The 20,918-nt window shown below is 39.2% G+C and overlaps 1 non-coding gene across 1 annotated transcript; it reads left to right on the top strand.

Annotated features, from left to right (window-relative positions):
- The first annotated feature begins 316 nt into the window (after nucleotides 1–316).
- On the top strand, nucleotides 317–445 carry LOC120593710 (small nucleolar RNA SNORA31). The gene has a single exon (XR_005650419.1). It is a non-coding gene; the product is annotated as a small nucleolar RNA SNORA31 (small nucleolar RNA).
- The last annotated feature ends 20,473 nt before the right edge of the window (nucleotides 446–20,918 follow it).

The following is a 20,918-nucleotide window of genomic DNA, read 5'->3' as shown; positions in this document are numbered from 1 at the left end:
AATAGTTAGAATATAGCTCCACTCAATCTGGTGATTGCCAGAGGGGAGGGGGTTTGGGGGACTGGGTGAAAAATGTGAAAGGATGAAGAAGTACAAATTAGTAATTACAAAATAGTCACAGGGATATAGAGTACAGCAGGGAATATAGTTAATAGTATTGTATTGTCTTTATAAACTATATAAACGTCTAACCAATGCACTGTATACCTGAAACTAAGAGAAAATAAAAATTCAAAATTATAAGAGAAAATAACTTTAAAGTAAAAAAAAAAGAAGAAGAACATAGCTCCACTGCCAAAAAGGAAAACAATTACACATGTATTTGACAGACTTGGAGCAGTTACTGTCTGCTGCTAAAGTTCCAGTGCAGATGCAAGAAAAAAGAATCCTCGTGCTTTCTTCCTATCTGACTGTGACAGCCAAGATTGAATGGGGGAATACAGTGGAGGAACACGGAGTTTTTACAACTCAGAAATTACCTTGTAAACAGCTGAAGAGTGTGTTTTACTCTTAAGAAGAATCTAAAATACTAGTTTACAAGAGAAGTGTTGGAAAATTAGTCCCCTGCATTCTTGTCTTCTGATACCACTTTTAAAAGCTTTAGGGTTAAAACTAATTAAAGGCAGCCAGTGATTCTTTGAAAAAAAAAGGAAAACAATTATTTAATAAAAGCGTAATTCTCTGATGAAGGAAGAAATCTGTTGGTTGCATCTGCGATTTGTTTCAGTGGACCTCTACTTAACTAAGTACAGTATTTTGTATTGCATTGAAGGAAGGTCAGAACCTATTGTATTATCTGTTGTAGGGAAGGCTGCTATTTAAGATAATATTTGCTCACAGTGTAATAGTTTTTCACCACAGAAACTGTAATGTTATGATCAGTGGCCTATTTTACAAACATGTAACACATTAATATGGAATACCTACACAATGGGAAACATAAATATGAGTGAGACACACCTTGCCCTAAAGAAGTATATCATCTATCAAGGAGAAGATGGACACAAATAATGGCACCATAATTATAACAGCTGCAGGAGAGAAAGAAACAGAAAGAGTACCATATATGTTCAGAAGAGAAGTGATGATAGCTGCCATGTATTCATTGAATATTATTTATGTACCATGCACCTTACAATGGTGATTACTAATACTAATACTCTAATGCTAATATTCACAGATATGAATTGGATACTTACTATGTTCTAGGCACTGTTCTAAGCATATGTGTAGTGGATCAGAATTTCCCCCACCCCCAAATGTGCCACTTTGGCATAAGGATTATGACCATTTTGAGCTGAAGACAGTTGGGAAACAGCAGATGCCAAAAATAGCTCTCTGCTTTCCCCTCCATTTGCCTAAAAGTAGGCTCAGACTCTTAATCACCTGAGAGGGAGACACTTATCAGTCCAGACACTGCCCCAAGAGGAATCTGTATAACTAACCTGAGACAACCTTTATCTTCCATTAGTTTTCCCCATATATTTACCTGCCCACAGTTTGCTGCTCTTGAAAGTTTAAAATTCTTTTCCTTTGTTTCATTATTTCCCTACAAATTTATTGTTCTTTGTTAAGATGTTATATAAACTCATGTTCTAACTACCCCTTTGAGTTACTCGAGTATTTTTCCTCCGCTATACACGTAAGTTAGCAGACTCTTTTGATCCTTGTGACAATGACATGAGGTAGTTATAATTTATGGAAAAAAAATTGAGGCTCAAAAAATTACTCAAAGTCATATAGCTAAGTAAATTAATAAGTTACAGTGGAACCCAGGTTTGCCTGAATTCAAAGTTTATGCTTTCTGAAGTAACTTGTCGTCACTATGCAAGTAACTCACTGTATCAGTTATCTATTGTTGGGAAGCAAATCACCCAAATCTTAGTGGATTAAAACAACAATGATTTATGATTTCTCCTGATTCAATGGGTTGGCTAAACCGTTCTTCTGTTGGTGTCGCCTGCATTAGTTATGCTGCCACAGTCAACTGAAGAGTCAACTGGAGTTGCAGTGTCCAAGATGGCCTCATTTACATGTCAAGCCCTTAATGGGGGCTGTGGACTGGAGCCCCTGAACTCATCTCCATGTGGCCTTTCATCCAGGCTTCTTCACATCATAGTGATTCAGCACAGGGGTATCAGAGTTCCAAGAAAGCAAGCCCCAATGCATGAGGGCTTATCAAGCTTTTGTTATGTCTCATTTGCTAATATCCAATTGGCCAAAGCAAGGCACATGATCAAATCCCAAGTAAATATGGGAAGAGACTATTACGAAGGTCTGGATACTAGAAGATGTGATTCATTGGGGACCATTAATGTAACAATCTACCACATTTATCATATGACTAAAAAAATCTACTGAAACTCAGGTTCTTCATCTGTAAAATGAAGAGATGGAACTGAGTTAACTCTGAGGTCCTGCTACCACTTGTGATTGGGAAATAGATAGAGGGCATGAATGTCCTTTTAAGCTTTCCTTCTGCAGCTCAGTTCCATAATCCCATGACATGCTGTCCACTAACTTCCTCCTTTCCCTCAAAAAGAACCTTCTTAAATCTTCTCAATAGTCTCCCCAAATATCTTTTTATGATCTGTATTGTCTACCTTAACTTAGGGGGAAAAAGAAGAAAAGAAAAATGAGAAAAGTAAAACCTAAAACACTGTAGTGTGATACCTCTAAAGTACGTATTGTAGACCACTAAAGATCCCTGGAGATCAGGTATGGACAGTATGTCTGTGCATGGTGTGGTGGCTTCAGCTGAAAAGGCAACCAAACAATTTCGTTCATTCACTTTGGTCATATTTGAAACACGAGATTAATTATCTTCTTCACAGGGATCCTGTTATTTTCTTAATGAACATTGCCTTTTTAGTGTAGCTGGGAGATGGAGAAGTGATGAGCAGGGAAGAACCCTGAGCAGATCCTGCAAAAAGGTCAATTTTTCAGCAATGATTAAGGTACCATGTTGACTTGACAATTGTTAACATTGTGAGAAAAGGCTATTAGATGTAGCAGTGAGAAGAGCTAGACCTTAACACAAGGAGCAGGTAGCCAAGGGTCTAGGTTCTTTTAATGTGCCCATAAAGTGCTCATTCTTCCACCAACCAGTGTACGCCCTACCTCCAGCTCTGGCCTCAGAGCTCTGACTTCAGCTGTTAATGTTAACAGTGTTCTTGGGCTTGGCTAATATTATCTCGTATTATTTCCAAGCTAAAGAAAGTTTGCATTTTTTTCATGGTTACTATAGTGTTGTTATGTTGAATCCACAACTCACATAAATGGGTCAATGACTCACTAGTGGTTCATTGACATGTAATGATGAAAAGAGTGATATACAAGCTCCAACTTAAAATAATGCCATAAATAAAACCAACAGGCTTCAGTTAATTTCACTATGAGTCTGTAAATGCTAGTATAAGTGAATCTGCTAGTGATGATTTCTGACAAGTTTTGAAAAAGAAAAGTTTGAATTGGAAGTATAATAAACAATATCTAAAAACTGAATTTTATTGGACCTGTTATCTGTTTAAACCACCCCCAAGGCATAGTCTGTTACGTAACTTTGTTAAATAGTGGGACCAAGACATCGAAACCTCTATCATTTTCAAATATAACAGAGTGAACTTTCTGGTAAATTTATTGTGTTTGTTCAAAACTAGCATAAAATAATGCTTTGCATTATGTAAATTGTTAATCTTATACCTAAAAATAGAGAAGAAACTGACCTAAAGAGGCATGATTCAAAGTCACCCTTCTTGAGACCAACACATGCATGAATCACATTACTTCTGGTAGCTTGTAAAAGCAATCTCAGAATTGATGATATATATTAAGTAAGCTCAAAGAAAAAGCAGATTTGCTACTGGCAAAAAATAATATCACACACCAAATTGTTATTTTGCATTAGTGAGGTGAAACCACTGAAGTGTCAAGTATGACTCAATGCTTAACAAATATGCTTCACATTTATGATGAAGGATTAGATGACAGCTTGTTCAGATTATAACTGAGAAGTTATGCTATAGGAGGAGAGATGCTTTGTTCACTAGTAGTTATTTGATGAGCCACAATGTAGCCTGGCAAAGTGAGAGGTGGACCGGGAGCAAGTTCAACTTGACACTAATCCACATCCTGATGTATTTCCAGAAAATAACCCACGGGAAACAACCAATCTATCTTATTTTGTGCATTGCAGGAAAAGCAGATGCTCTGTATGTAATTAAATCATGTACTTTTCAGCACTGTGTACAAAGAAATGAGCAGTAAATAAAAAACTAGAAGCCTGCTTTTCCATACTGAAGTATGCTCCCTGGTGAGAGGAAGGGTGTCCACATGGGTTTAGGAAATGAGGAATGTGATTACAAAAAAGTCTTCCACACAGTGATAATATCAGTCAGTAAAGACTATTTCAATGACTTCAAATGGCTTGTTCAAATAGTGTACCTCAGTCAAATAATCAGAGTTTTGAACAGAATGAACTTGTCACATGAGGGTCATTGTTCAATCATTCATTCTACAACAACTTATTGAGTGCCAGCAATGTGCCAAAATGATGGTTAGCCAAAAAGCTCTCTTACATTCCTAGTCTTGAGTACACAGATGATGTACCTACATTTCCAAAGTGGTCAGCGTAAATTATTTTTTTCCTTCAAATTGTAAAACAAAGACAATTATTTTTCTGTATACCAATAACACATAAAATAACCAATATGCTTGGCGGTCAACAGGATTTATGTAGTCATAATAATGTAAATACCTAATTGATCTAGCCAAAATGACAATGTAACTATATTGAGAGAATGGCCATAGTTGAAATAGGAGTTGTGCCTGTATCAAAGAGATAAATCCTCGCCTATTATAAAGGGAAGTCCATAGATAGGATCTGAAACTACAAAATCAAAAATATCTGGAGATCTCGAAATTGTTAAAGAGAAAACCACAGGACCAAAGTGGCATCACTCGTGCTAAAAGCCCATAATACCAAACTTAGATTTAATATCTGATCTAATTATAGTTTTAATTTCTCCCAGATACATAAACTTAATCAATCAACTGGGTTTCTGGTCAACATCAATAAGGTAATCTGTCACTTGGGCCCTCCCTATCCCACCATTGAAAAAAGAGGCAATCTGCACGATAAAACTCCTTCTAGTTTTCTTCCCCATTCCCCAAAATTATTTACAAGGTAAATACCGAAACGATCAGTTAAAGAGTTAAAACTTGTTGCCTCTAGAATTATGGGCTTGCAGTATTGGGAGACTACTGTTTCTTGCAACAGTTCTGGTACAACTATTAAATGATAGGCATGTATAACTTTGCTGTAAACATTTATTTCAAAGTAATGTCATACAAAATTTGGAAAATATAAAAAATTATAAATAAGATAAAAAGCTCATAAAATTGCTTCACCCATTCCTTTAAATGCCATACAATCACTTCAAATTGGCTTTAAAACAACTTTAAAATTGAATTATAAAGCTGCCTCACAAAAGTAGAATATTTGTTAAAAATAAGCTACTAACTACCCTCTTATATGAAAGTAAAACATAATTCCATTAAGTCAGTTTTTTAATGCTTGTAATTATTTTTAAAATGCATCCAATGCTTCTTAATCCCTTCACCTCTTTCACCCATCCACCTAACTCCTCTACCATCCGCAACCATCGGTTGTTCTCAGTATCTATGAGTCTGTTTCTGTTTTGTTTGTTTATTTATTCTGTTCTTTAGATTCCACATATAAGTGAGATCATATGGTATTTGTCTTTCTCTCTCTGACTTATTTCATTTAACATAATACCTTCCAGGTGCATCCATGTAGTCGTAAATGGTAAAATTTCATTCTTTTTTACAGCCTAGTAACTGTATATAGGTACCACTTTTTTATCCAATTGATGGACATTTAGATTACTTTCATATTTTGGCTATTATAAATAGTGCTGCATTGAATACAGGGGCACATATATCTTTTCAAATTAGTATTTTGGTTTTCTTCAAATAAATACCCAGAAGTAGAATTACTGGGTCATAAGTAGTTCTTTTTAAAATTTTTTGAGGAGCCTCCATACTCTTTTCCATCATGGCTGCACCAATTTGCAATCCCACCAACAGTGCATGAGGGTTCCCTTTTCTCCACACCCTTACCAATACTTGTTTGTTGATTTATTGAAGATAGCCATTCTGGGAGGTGTGAGGTAATATCTTGTTGTGGTTTTAATTTGCATTTCTGATGATTAGTGACATTTAGCATCTTTTCATATGTCTGCTGGCCATCTGTATGTCCTCTTTGGAGACATGCCTATTCAGGTCCTCTGCTTATTTTTAATTGGATTGTTAGTTTTTTTGGTGTTGAGTTATATGAGTTATTTATATATTTTGGATATTAACCCCTTTTTTGATGTATCACGTAATCAGTAATAACTATGTATAGTGCCAGGTAGGTACTAGACTAACAAGGAGGGGAGGGAAATCACTTTGTAAATTATATAAATGTCTAATCATTATGCTGTACACCTGAAACTAATATAAAATAATATCGAATGTCAACTGTAATTGAGAAAAAAAGTTCTTCAGGAAGAAAGAAAATGATATGGTCAGACAAATCTACATAAAGGAAAGCAACAGAGAAGGAAAATAATAAAATAAAAAATAAAATGCATGTAATGCTAGAATAATTATGAGTATGAGAGGATTGAAATGAACTCTACTACCTGCACTTTGTAGAATTGAAGGATCGGTGTTTCCTCCAAGATAACTTTTCAACTGAGAATAAACCCACATGGCTCACTTCCCTTTTCCTACCCTTCACCTTCCTCCACCTTCATTTGTGGTATGCTTGGATCTGTTTATAAGTGAAACAAAGAAGTTGAAGTCATACAGCCTTGGGGCAAACTTCTTAATATTTTGTCTTCCAAGTGCAGGTGACAATGGCTTCAAAATCACACACACCAATTTGGGGAAGGGTTCAAATCCAGAGGAAGTGAATTGGCTGCCTGCCCTGGTTGGGGCAACATCTCATTTAGCTCCTGGCCCTGGCTACACCTCTAGATGATTATGACACAGCAGATTGCTGGAAAGACTGGTCTTTATTTTTGTTTTGTTTTCTTTGTTTTTAATGGCCTGATGTTCTGGTTATTTCCACACTGAATGTAGGGTCTCAAAACTTTTGCAAGAGATGTACTCTCAAAGCATCCTCAAAGAACAAACCCACTTTGACCATTGTCAGGTGTGCTAGATATTCTGGAGTGAGAAATGTCATTTTGAAATCTGCTTATAGGCAGGAAGACTTACATCAGGGAATGGGGCTGTTGGCGGCCTTCCTGTCTCCTGATATACTTAGGCTTGACTGCTCTGGCCATGTGTTTGCTTTTAGTCCCTCAAGGAAGTGTGTTGAGTTATTTTTAAAAACTAGCCAGAAAAGATAAAGCAACAGAAGGAGTTTTCCTGGTACCCAACAACCAACTTTGGATAACCTCTGATTAGCCAGGTGCTGCAGCAAATTTTGTCTATGACTTTAAGAACTTGTATCTGACTGAGGGCTATTTCCTTTGCTCCATCATCTCTGATTCATGTGAGCAATTTTCTCTTCTGTGTACTCTTTAATAGTAGCATTTTCACTGATCTGAGATGAGTGCTTCTTTCTTTTACTTTTTGTTAAATTCTTGGATGACATTATTATTAACCTTGTCTTCTTCTATGCCTTCCTTTGAAAAGTAAATGATTTCTTTCTTGCTCTGGAGTTTTCTGGTTATGATAAAAGATGATGGCTTTCAAGTCTCCTTTTTCTGATTCTAGGCTATTAGGACCCTACTTTTTTAGACGGAAATATGAGGCAGTGTGAGTTTAATTTCTCTAACAATGTTATGTACTCCTGACAAAACTAGGAAAATTCGGCTTTATTTTTTATTTCATTTGTTTCCTTGGGCAATTGACTTTTTTTAAACACTGTTCTTCTCCTATGAAGGTTATTTTATTTTCCATCCCAGAATATTGTAATTTGGGAAAGAGCAAGATAATATTATTAGCAATGCTGTATGCTGTTTATAAGAATCATTACTTTAATATAAACATTAGAGATATAGAAGAGGAAGAAACTTTCTACCCTCAAGGATCTTCTGGTTGGTCTAATAATCAAACAGACACGAGATGGATTAGCAAGAGAAAATAACCAAAATTAATACATACATATGTATGGGAACCCCGCATACATGAGAGTATCAGAGACCCCACACGCAAGAGAGGTTCAGAGATAGAAAGGGGGATTGAGGTCATAAGATATCCTAAGCTACGGATGAGGTTGTTGTCTAGAAAGAATTCAACGGCAAGATGAAGAACAGGCAGGAAAGCACAAGGTTTATTAAAGTGAAAATACACACTCAAGAGGGGAATATGGATGAACTTAGAGAGGGCGGGGTGGGCAGGGCATGGGGATGTTTGCTTTATGAACTTTTATTCTTGGAAGCAGAGCCCAGAAACATGGTCCTAACTTAGCTTTGTTGTCTCCTCCTAGTAGGCGGGAAATTCAATTTCCCACTCTTTCTTCTTTATATGGTGTTCCATAACTGCCATGATGTCAGGTGCATGATGGGAACTGTAGTATTTGCAATGTGGATGAGATTATAATATTATAGTTAGCCAAAGGTTGTGCTATAGCCAAAGATAGCATCTAAGCTGGAAAAGACTGGTTTTGGCTTATCTCCTTTTGCTGGGGCTAAAACAAGGGGAGGTCTGAAGAAAGGAAAAAATTTCTGGATCCATATCCTGGAGGGGGGGGCGGTGTCCCTGGGCTATCTATCCTGCCTCAAGATAATGCACCTTGGGGGCTTCAAAGGATCATTGCAGGATGATTAGAAGGGCAGATCTTTATTAAATAGGAGTTTGCCCTGCCCAGTAGATAAATCAAAAGAAGTTATTGCTGATAATCTCTTATGGGCAAGGCCCCTAATTCAAATTCTTCTAGGTAGTTGAAGAGAGGGCCAGAAATTTCTCTTGAGTCAGAAGCTAAAATTGCCTTTAGCTCAAAGTAATCTGCATACCACAGAGGCACATCCTGGGGTAGCTCATTCTGAACCACCACAGAATACATTTCAGATGGTCGAAAATAAAAATATAAAAAGGGATATCTAATGAGATGACTTCCTCGTATCTACCTACCTTGTTCATACCCTCATCCTTAACTGTTTTTATTGGTGTTGAAGGGGAGCAGACTATACCTTCCCAAAATATGCCTCTGGCATAGGATTAGTTTGAGCTGATTATTTTTAAGATGCTGCAGACACAGGAGAATCTCTGAAAGCAGAGTAGAATTTACCTTTTTGTAAGGAAAAATTACATTTATAAGGAAAATCTTCATTTGTAAGGGTGTCTTCCTTTCTTTTACTAAGAAGAGGATGACTCTTAAATCACAAGAAACTCAATGGAGGAGGCCATGAGTTAAATCTATGTAACAACCTTATCCTTGTTTATTGAGATATCTTACTTGCTCTAGAATCTACAGATGGGATATAAAAGGTAGGAATTCTTATGAAAGTCACTCTCTGTCTGTAGTGTCCAGTCAAGAAAGGAAGGTAAAATTTTCATGTTGTCACTTCCTTTCCAATGTTGCCATGAGAACGTCCAAACCTGTAGAGAATTTTTATAGGAGTTTATGAGGATTTATTTGAACCAAACAGGATATTCCTAGAAGCAAGATCTCAACATACTGAGAAAAATGCTGCCCAGAATGACAGTTTACAGTTTCTTTTATACATTTGGAATTAAGAAGGGAACGTAAGGAGGATTACACAAAAGTGGGAGAAAGGTGGGGAAATATTTTTGATTGGAGTACATAATAGTTAACAAGATTTTGCTCTCTCTTGAGAGTGCTTATAGTTCCGAGGGATCTGAAAAAGAGGCATTTCAAATATGTGATTACCTAGATGCACAGAAACCATGGAAAGGTTTGCTTAAGGTAAAAATAAACTTTTACTAGGAAAGTTATAGGTCTGAGGCCTGACTACCCACCATGACTTGCCCAGTTAGTAATTTATGATCAGATCACCTTGTTAGGTTACTTTTGGTTAGATTTATTTTGTCCACAGGAAATTTAGATGAGCAAGAGAAAAACATTTGTAAGAATTAGTTCTTTGGATTGTGACTCTGGTTAAAATTTGTTTGGGGGCACCTACTGGTTATTGATCCTTTCCTTTTTAGTCACAGCTATTGCTTTCCTTTTTGTCTCACTATATGTTCTGAGAATTCGGCTTGGTTTTCGGTTTGCCTAGGGCACAGAGGTTTGCAGTTCTGTGTGTGCAGGTGGCTCAATGGTCAAGTTGGAGGCACAGAAAATATGGCCAGACAGAAATTAAGCTTGCACCTCATTTGTAGCTAGCATCTTACCAACCATTAACAGCTCTCAGGGGAATTGTATTTCTTTTGGTTATCTTTGAGAGTGGCCCTACGTCTTGGGAGGGTAATATCTTGTGCATCTTTTTTGGAGATGCCTCTTGGATCCATGGGTAAGCTATGAAAGGCCTATTAGTTTTGGTTTTGAACCATTTACTAGATGTGGCTGTGGTTTAAAAAAAAGACACACACACACACACACACACACACACAAAGAGAGAGAGAGAGACCTCCGGTCAAGATAGCAGAGTAGGTAAATGCTGTGCTCGCCTCCTCCCATGACCACATCAAAATTACAAGTAAATTACAAGCAACCATAACTGAGAACTGCCTGAGGACAAGCTGAACAGAAGTCCTTTAACTAAGGTTATAAAGATGAAGCCAAGTAGAGACTGGCTTAGAGTTTAGACACAAAAAATGTAAAGATAATAAGCTGTTTCATAGAGATGGTAAGAGTGTAGAGTAATTTCTTTGTGGAGAGAAAATGATATGATTGTTCTCAAGATTACTCCTGAAACAGCTATTAAGGTCTGGTCATATGTACAGGTAAAGCTGTAGTGCCTATGACATTAACTAATGAGGAAAAGTTATTAAATTTTATTTTTAAAAATTGCTTCAGATTTTATAAGACAAAGGGAAACAGTTGTTAATATATACATTGGAACATTATAATGTTATGTTACTCTATTATTATATAATTATAATGCTATTATTTTATCTTAATGTTTTTAAAATAAATTCTTTATAGTCTTAATATCTCCTCAATAAAAGCTATTTTAGATAATTTAAAAAAAGAAAAAGAAAAAGTTAGTTCAATACTGCCAGGGACATTTAGTTTGTCCCAGCTGAAAAGATATTTGAAAAAATCTTTTTTTAAAGTAGCTCTATGGTCAGAAGTTGGCCATAGAGTTTGGTAAGAACTTTTTTTTAGGTCTTCTCCCCTAAGATAGGAATCCTTTCATTTCCATTTTAGTTGAAAATCTCCCTGATGTAAGGAAGCAAACTGAAGATAATGCAGTTGGATTGTTGCGGGATTCTCGAACAGAGAGACAGGACACCGAGGCAATAAGCAGGAAGCAGCGTTTATTGAGGCTGGCACTGGCTCAGCGGATTCTTATCCAAAGGCTGAGCCCTGATTGTAACATGGCGGGCAGTTTTATGCCATCTTATACTTCCGCATTCCTACACAGTTATAGACATTCCATATAAGGAAGGAGAACACGAAGAGAACATCAATTGGCTGCCAAACTATAATGAAACCGGCTTAATTGTTTAAGCAGGTGTTTGGACTGCTGGGTCATCTGGAGAGTCCTGGGGATTGGGGTGCAGTCAGGAACTAACTCGTTAGAGCAGGAAATGGTCAGACAGGGTTAGGCTGCCACGGGATCAGCCCCTTTATATCATTGAGATTGCAACCCAGTTCTTTGAGGAATAGAAAATGGCTGTCTTGTCTCACAAATTGAGTTTTTGTTTTTGTTTTTGTTTTTACAAATTGAGTCTTTACGAGAAAAGAAATGCAGCTCTAGAAGCAATTCAAAACCTATCTTTCCCTTTTAGCAGTTCCCAAAGCTCCCCTATTCGTCTCAAAAGGCTTGTAGATATGAAAGATCTGGAGTTAGAAAACAAAAGTCCTTCTTGGAGAAACTGATATTCTTTCTCTGTGCCTTTGAAATGTAAATATTCTACTTGTTCTTCTCTAGGAACCTAGAGTCATCTTTAGCTATCCGAATGGGTAACTTTAACTTAGTCTGCTGGAAACACAATTTGGATGCAACTGTTCTTTTATAAACTAATGAGTTTTGCATATTTACCATACTTGTCTCAGGGCTCAAAAATTTAAAGGAAAGCTATAATATCTCTGTTTGCATTTGTCTATATGTTTATGTATCTGTCTATATATGTACTTTGTAGATGTATGATTTTTCTACCTCTGGATGGTATTGCCAAAATTAATTTGTAAAGAGCTCTATTTAATTGGCTTAAAGAAAAATAAACTTATATAAATTAAGTACTTCTAAAACTCTTAAAAATATAGAAACTAACCGAAATGTAATCAAGTTCATTTGATCTGAGATAAACTTTGGTAAATGAAAGCTAGTTTTGGTTTGTTGGTTTAATTAAAATAGGCATGTCTTCAAAGTTGTCAAATTTAATTAATGCAGACATGCAAATTTTATTTTACCTGGGTTTACTAGTCAAATAAGTTCATATTATCCCATTTACAGAATTGGTTAGTAAGAAAAAAACCTTAAAATGATGGTTAACTGTTCAAAGCCATAAAAATTTTATGAGTAATTTAAATACGATTGTTAGGAACAAGTGAATTAAATAGATGTAAGATAAAAGTTGATAAACTTTCAACAATAATTATGTTTTATGGTATATCTACTTAATAGTTTCTAAAATCTTTTTGGTAACTTGAAAGCATAAAGAATGGAGATGCAGTTTTTTTTTTTTTAGTAGAAAACAGAGGTGATTTGTTTATTAGGGAAAAAAATGCCATATTTAAGTACAAGACCATCATTTGTGAGAAGGCATACCAAACTGGTCTTTAAAAAAACAATCACAATTGATGCAGTTCAGGGCAAATTTCCCCAAGGAGGGCAGGAAGTTGGGGTGGGGGGGGGACCAAGCCCTGCCCTAAGAGAAAAAGAGGGTCCTTTGGCAGAGAGTGTAGAAATAATTCAACATACACGCCAAAGTTAGAGTCAAAAGGAAAGTTTATTAGAAAAGGGGTAACACTTCACTGCAGAGTATGGTCTCCTCTCAGAGGCAGAGAGTGAGAGGGACAATGAGAGACAGTGAGAGAGACAGAGTAAAGGAACTGAGAGGGACCCTGAGTGTTCAGGGAATTCAGTTCATATGTCATTCTTCAGTTTCCAGTGCCTATACAGTGAGGAAGGGGAAGAGAATGTAGCGTGAAAAGGTAAGAAAAATGTAGAGCGAAAGCCTGCTGGCAATTCCCAGCCTTTAATCCATAGGTTCCCCATGGTTTTAGCTATTGGTAATGACTGTGGTTCCTGTTTCCCCTTCACAGGTGTGGGAAATGGGTTGTTAGCAATCTCAGGAGAAATCTTCCTTTGTTCTGTAGGTGTCCTCCTGGCCTTGCTGCAGAGCTGATCAGCATATTGCAGTCTCTGATTGTAGCTTGATTAACATTTTAATTCTCTTGCTTCCTCCCTACATCACAATGACAGAAAATTTGATATGTTACACCTTTAAGGAGCCTGCAACCAGACTAAGTGGAAATACCCAAATCCCACCACCACCACGCACAAATATGTACAGGTTGTATAAGCAAAGGTTTAGAAAACACATTGGAAGAGAAGGGTGAACATACCCATATATGTCTATATGTGTATGTTTTCCTTAAAAAAATATAGCATGGTTTTCCTTCATTTCATTCAGCTCAAAGAAATTCTGGATCTAAAACTATTTCATGCTTAACACTATACATAGGAAATATCATAAAGCAAAGGTTTACATTTTCCTGGGAGCTGTTAATTGGAAGTATAAAATGTGTTTGGCATTTTTTTTTTTTTTTAGTGTAAAATCCACACATGAACAGAAGTTTTTGTATAGTGCTTGCCATTTAGGTGAAACATTACCAAGAAGCTTTCTATACTGTTTACATTATCAAACAGGGCTATTGATGATGACTAGATGATCACAGCTTCCAAACTTTTCTAATACCTACAGTGTAAGATCTAAAGAGTGCTATATATTTTGATTTATATAAGGAATTGATTTCTTACCACCTGCTCTCTGACTAAAGACAAGCTCCTGGAGGCACACTGCTTTCTATTCAACTACTGCCACCTGCCAGGGGTCCTGACACACAAGGTCTCTTCTATTGGACCCTACAGTGGAGATGCTTTTTTTTTTTTTTAAGGGAAAATAAATTGTGTCCTAAAGTAGAACAACTGGCTGTTTCAAGATGGGAAAGAGGAGAATAAAGGACTACTAAATGGGCATATAATTTTGGGAAGTCAAAGGGAGAGATAGATTCTTTTGTAGTGAAACTGGCTAAAATTGAATGAATTTGTTATAAGGGGTTTAAATCTAAGCTTTCATATAAATAGTGTAATTATGTTACCGGAGAGTGGGGATCCTCTCCCGGCACATTGTCCAGGTTCTTGATGTCTCGAACAAAGAATTAAGCAAGACACCGAAATACAGTAGAAAAGAACAGTTTTATTAGGAAAGTATACTTCCAGAAGTAGAAGCAAGCCTTAGCAAGAGAAGTGTGGCCCAAAAGGCCTAGTAACAAAGCCTTCAGGGTTTTTATTCCTTTCTGCTATGGATGGTTACTTTTCTTAGTTGTCAATCAAGGGGTGGGCTTCCTTGATTGACAACTAAGATCAACAGGACTCAGTGATTCATCATTTTGCTTTCTGTGCATGTCTATTCCCAAAATTCAGTCTGTTATAATAATATTAATGAACTTCTGGGACTATGCATCATATTATAATTATGATATAATGAAGCTCAGGTGAGTCGAAGGTCATTGGGTCTTCATTGTGCAGGTGCGAGTGACTGGCTTAAACTGGTACCTAATTCTCTGCCTACTGGTTTCTTTGTGTGAGTTAAAAAAATGCCTTCTGGCTTGCTTAATTGTGGATGACCTCAGAGTCTTTGCAGGCAGACCTGACACCCCCTAACTAACTTTCCTGCCTACCTCTTTTCTAAGAGCCATGAACCCCCTTATTATTAGTATGGATGTTGAGGGACAGGAGGTCTCTTCTTCTATATCTGCTTCCTGCTGAGAATGGCCATAGTCCCTGCCTACAGGGGTTTCATGGAGTTCTTTCCCTTTCTGCCTCAGTCGGAGTGGGGTCTTGGGTTTCCTGCTGAAGTGCCACCTCAGTCCCTAGACAAGGAAAAGATACAAACTTACCATTTAAATCATATATCTATAATTTTTGTTATTGATTTGCCTATTAAGTGAGTAAAGGGAAACAGCCTTGGTTAATATGTTTCTTAAAAAGTAAAAAGACCTTTGGCCTAAAGTCCCCTCCCCTCTCAGACTCTAAGAGCTCTGCCTGGCTTAACACCATTTCTGTTTAACAATGGGCTGATGACCCTTATCATTAGCCAGAGAATTTGAGTCACCAGTTTCAGGTAATTATCAGGATTTGAGGGAGAGGGCCTTTTTTTCCAAAGAAAGGAGGGAAGAGAACTTAACTAGGTTTACTAAAGAAGATTATCTCTGCAAGAGATGTCCCATTTCATTTCCTACTAAAAGATTAAGAATTTTATAAGTGATGTCCCATCTCAGTTATGTAAAACTAAAAATTTTCTTTCATCTGCTAAAAAGACAAAGTGTTTTTGGACTATTGATCTGTTCTTGATAATAAGAGATTGTTAGTTTAGTTTTGTTTTTTTTTCTATTTAAGTTGTTGTAGCCGCCAGCCCCCGATAGACACATGGACCACCAGAAATCAGTGAGTTATAGGAAATACACTCTTTATTCAGCCAGCTGCGTCTGCCAGGGGTACGCATACCCCAAATCAAGCAGCCCTAAAATGTAGAAGTACAGGGTTTTTAAGCCCTAAACCCCTATTCTTCATCCTGTTTGAACACATGAGTCTATTTTTCTTCTTTTTACTGTCAACCCACAGGTCAGTTGTGCAAGCGAGGGGTACAGAAGCAGAAAGCTTATTGTTAGAGTGTTATGTTCCCATGGGCGATAGCCAAACAGTAATTTTTCAGCCAGCACATTCCCCACTGGCCTCAGCGGAAAATCAAATCTTTGATTCTTCATGCAGAATTTGCTCATAGCCTCTATTTTGTATTACTAAAGGTTTAATAGAATTAATTCTCTTCCTTATATATGCAAACAAGAAATTGAGGAAATGGGCCAAAAGTTAACAAGAGGAGGAGGATTAAAGATCCAGCTACAGCAGATAGGAGGGTTGTTAGTCATGGTGACCAATTGAACATCCTATGAAACCAGTTATCTGATTCTAGTCTTTGTTTTCCCTGGCATCTAAATTTCTCTGTACTAGTAGTAAGCTTTCTCTAATTATTCCAGAGTTATTGGCATAGAAGCAACAGGTTTCACCTTGAGCCATACATAATCCGTCTTGTTCTAAGAATAATAAATCTAAACCTCTTCTATTTTGGAGGACTACTTCTGCTAGTGAATCGACTTGAACTTCTAGCCTGCTAAGCTCAGTTAAGTTTAGGGGAGTTCCTACCCCGACATAGTAAGAGGGTTTTGGGTTTAGGCACAACCAGCAATCTTGTCCTATGTCTGGGGTGGTCTTATTTAAGACCTTGTGTATTGTTGTTAGCATAGTTATTAATGCTCCTTCTGGTTCAGGTTGTGACTGGTTGAATGCCTGGGGTTTAATAGCTGTTAGGCTACTACTTGGAGGGGCTAGAGCTGGAGTTGGAGTTGCTCCGGAAACAGAAGTTTTCTTAGGTGTAAGACTTTGGGGTAGTCCTGGAACTAGAAATGGTTTGTTGGGTCCTATAGGGTTAGCTTTCCTGGGAGGTTCCTTAACCTGTATAATAAAATATAATCCTGAATCATATGCAGTTTTATATAATCTGATACCCCATGTCTGTCCTGTGAGCCAATAGTGTTGTTCCCCAGGGCTACCAGTTTTGATGGTGATTATGATAGGATTGCAAGACCCAAGAGAGCATGTGGAGGAGCTTGGTCCTCTTATTAATCTAATATGATCATTATTCTGTTTTTTATAATTATCTATAGTGGAGATAGTCTCACAACCCTAGTTAGCACAAGAAAATTGGCCTTGGCCTTTACATCCAAGTCCCATATTGTGCAGCTAGATATCCCTGGGTAATGTCCTTGAGGACAAATATAGAGTCCTATCTCTAAGAGGCTTTTCTCAGCTGATAATATGCCACAGTCGGATCCCCCTCCTTGTAGTCTAAGTATGCTCCTCCACCTAGGAAGGATCCCGATCCAAGGTGGTGTCCAGCTGGTGCAATGGTGAGGGGATCTCTGGCAAGCCAGCACAAGTTTACTCGGATTTCTGGAGTACTGTGGCTGGTGATGTTCTGCACAATGATTTTACCGGTCTTGGTACTATAAGCTCCTATATTCTAGGCTGGTGTATGTTTCTGTATGCCTGGGCTAAAGAGGAAAAAAGGAAGAAACAGAGGGTTAGACTTATGTACGCTTGAGTCTTAGTTTTAAGGGCCCGTCTTCCTGAGCTGTCCACTCTCATGCTGCCTTCACGTGGGAGTGATGAATCCATGATGGGATGCCGTCTACTTTAACTGCAGTGGGAGTTGTCAGGTAGACAGTGAAGGGTCCTTTCCATTTGGGTTCTAGTCCCTTGGAAGTGAACTTCCTGATCTACACAGAGTCCCCAGGCTGAAACTGATGGGGAAGTCCGTCCCCCCGGGGCTGAGTGGGCAGCACAAACCTGTGACCAAATCTCCTTCTGTACACTTTGAAGGGCCTGTAAAGACTTAAGTAAGACAAGGTTACGTAGTTCTGCCTTTTCCTCACCTTCTATTCTAGGTATTAAAGGTGGGGGTTTTCCAAAGAAAATTTCAAATGGGGTGAATCCATTAATATACGGAGTACACCTGGCTCGGAGAAGAGCGAAGGGGAGAAATTCTACCCAGGTCCCACCAGTTTCTAATCCTAACTTGACTAATGTCTCTTTTAGGGTCTGATTCATTCACTCTACTTGGCCCGAACTTTGGGGCCAGTAGGCACAGTGGAGTTTACATTGCAAATTTAGATAGCTAGCCAATTGTTGTGATACCTTTGCTACAAAGGCTGGCCCATCATCCTATCCTTAAGTTCTGGGGAGACCAAATTGAGGGAGAATTTCTTCTAGTAGTTTCTTAGTAACTACTAAGGCAGTCTCTTTCCTGGTAGGGAAGGCCTCTACCCATCCTGAAAAAGTGTCTATAAAAACAAGTAAATATTTGTAGCCCCCCACAGTCGGGGTTACCTCAGCTAAATCAACTTCCCAGTGGTCCCCCGGATAAGTTCTTCTTTCCCTATGCCTAGGTTCTTCTATTTTCCCCTTCTTTGGATTAACTTGGGCACAAGCCGGGCATTGTGAGGCAATCTCCTCTGCAGTTCTTCTCCCTTCTAACAAGTGAAAGTAGGGGTCTAAAGCTTGGAGCATCTTAGTTCACCCTAGGTGTGTGGTCTGGTGTAGTTGGTGGAGGAGAGTCCTTCCAAGGGCCCGTGAGAGCCCGATTTTTCTATCTGGGGTCATCCACCACCCCTGTTGGTTCCCAGTGGCTCCCTTATCTTGAAAATATATGTTTTATTCTGTCGTATAGGTCAGAGATGGAGGCAGTTCTGGGTAAGAGGCAACAGTCAGTAGATGTGGTGGGGGCCCCACTGGCCTTGTGGTCGCTGTTCTTGCCTCTGCATCGGCTCATCAGTTTCTCTCAGCCTTGAGACTATTTCCTTTTTGATGCCCTTTACAATGAAGAATAACAAGAGCCTTAGGCATTTATATGGCTTCAAGTAAGGCTAAGATCTCCTCCTTGTTCTTGATGTCCTTCCCAGCTGAAGTCAGAAGCCCTCTTTCCTTGTAGATGGCTTCGTGTACATGTGCAGTGGCAAAGGCGCATTGGCTGTCAGTGTATATTGTGACTGACTTATCCTTTCTCCATCTTAGTGCCTCAGTGAGGGCGATGAGTTCTGCCTTTTGAGCAGAAATCCTATGGAGAAGAGCCTGTGACCAGATGGTGCCAGTTAGAGTTACGACTGCTGCCCCAGCGTTCCTTCTTCCTTCCTGCATGAAGCTGCTCCCGTCCGTGAAAAGAACTTCATCGGCCTCAGGCAGAGGGGAGTCTTTGAGGTCTGGCCGTGAGGAACACACAGCATCAGTGAAATCTATGCAGTCATGAACAGGGATCTCGGGTCTGGGTCTGGCAACAGATTGGCTGGGTTGATGACAATAGCTTTGGATTTTAGCCATATGTTTGGGATCATCCGGTGCCTCCCTGTTGTTGAACACCTTCTGGGCTATCTTGACAAGTTGGGACAGGTTCATCTCTGCAAGACTTTCTAATTTTTGTAATTTACCCCGGATATTAGGGGCTGCCTGAGTAGCAAAGGCTACATTAATTGCCTGCTGGTTCTCAGAGGCCTCAGGATCAATGGGGGTGTATACCCAGTACGCCTCATTCCAGAAACGCTCCGGGGGATTCCTGAGGTCCCTGTATAACTTCAGTTACCTTAGAAAGGTTATTTGGCTGATGAGCAGCCATCCTAATTCCCCCAGTTGGAATCTGGTGGTACTGATTTAATGCCGTTCTCCCTGCCTGAGAATTGTGTCTCCAGTCTGGGTGGGTGGAGGGAAATTCCTCCTCAATCTGTTCCCCTACTTCCTCAACTCTCCTCCCTCCCGCAGCTATCTTTTGTGCTTCGGCCCAAATGTGTCCGCATTCTTCCCGGGTGAAGAGGGTAATTAAAAGCTGTTGGCAATCATCCCAGGTGGGGCGGTGAGTCTGAAAGACGCTTCCTAAGAGTCTCATTAATGCCTGGGGTTTCTTAGAGAAAGGCAGATTTTGTGCCTTCCAGTTATACAGGTCACTAGTCGAGAAAGGCACATAAACCATAAAGGGCCTGTCTGTGTGATGTCCCTGGGGTGGTGCTTCTAGCAAGTGGAAGATGGCCCGGGGTGGTGGTATCTACTGTGTGCCGGAGCGGGAGCAGGAGGCCCATAGGGGTTACCTGCCCGTGTCCGAGGAGGTGAGGCAGTGCTATTTGGCCTCCGTTGTCCTGGATTATAGGGTGGGGGAAGGTCACTGTCTTCCAGTGGAGATTGGAGGACTGAGGGACTGGGCTGTCTTGGAGATTCGGTTGCCATATGTTTCAGGGTGCCTACAACTAAGACTTGTGCCCCTAGAGAAAGGGCATACCGGCGGAGCCAAGGAGGGGGTTCTGAACAAGGTTTAACCATTGATTAATGTAGGGAAACTGATCAAGATGTCCCGGGTCTGCCGTGACAATCTTCCAAACATTCCTCACTAAACCCTTGTCAAAAGAACCCTCAGGAGGCCAGTTTATACCAAAAGATGGCCACTCAACTTCACACAATGTTCTTAGTCTGTCTGGAGAAAACTTTATGCCACAGTCAGCTTCCTTTACAAACCCTTCTTTGAAATGTCACAGGAGACGCCCCAAGGGTGTCTTCTGTGAATTTGGGCCTCCCCACATCGCTTGCGCGGAAAACACAAGACAGACATTCAGACGAGAACAATTACTGGGGTGTATGTGGACCTGGAGAGGTCTGCCACCTACAACCTAGACAAGACCAAAGACAATAGAACCCAATGACGACACAGGAGGCGGCGTCCCGTGGCCTGGCCACGGTCCGGGAGATATGACTGCATCCAGTCTCTCCACAGACCCCCAACTACCAGTCAACAGAAACAGAAAGGTACCTTTTTATCCAGACGTCGAGGCCTCAGAGATTCCCGACAGGATCAGGAACAGAGTGAGACCTAAAGGTTGCATCCTTGACAATTGCATTGACCCTGTCACGGCATTCAAGGGCCCTGGAACGTCTCAGGGTGGCCAC

The sequence above is a fragment of the Pteropus medius genome, unplaced genomic scaffold (genome assembly GCF_902729225.1).
Source record: "Pteropus medius unplaced genomic scaffold, Ma_sr-lr_union100, whole genome shotgun sequence".
NCBI classification, from domain to species: domain Eukaryota; kingdom Metazoa; phylum Chordata; class Mammalia; order Chiroptera; family Pteropodidae; genus Pteropus; species Pteropus medius.
Note: the sequence above shows the minus strand (reverse complement) of the source record. Positions and strands in the feature narration are given on the sequence as shown.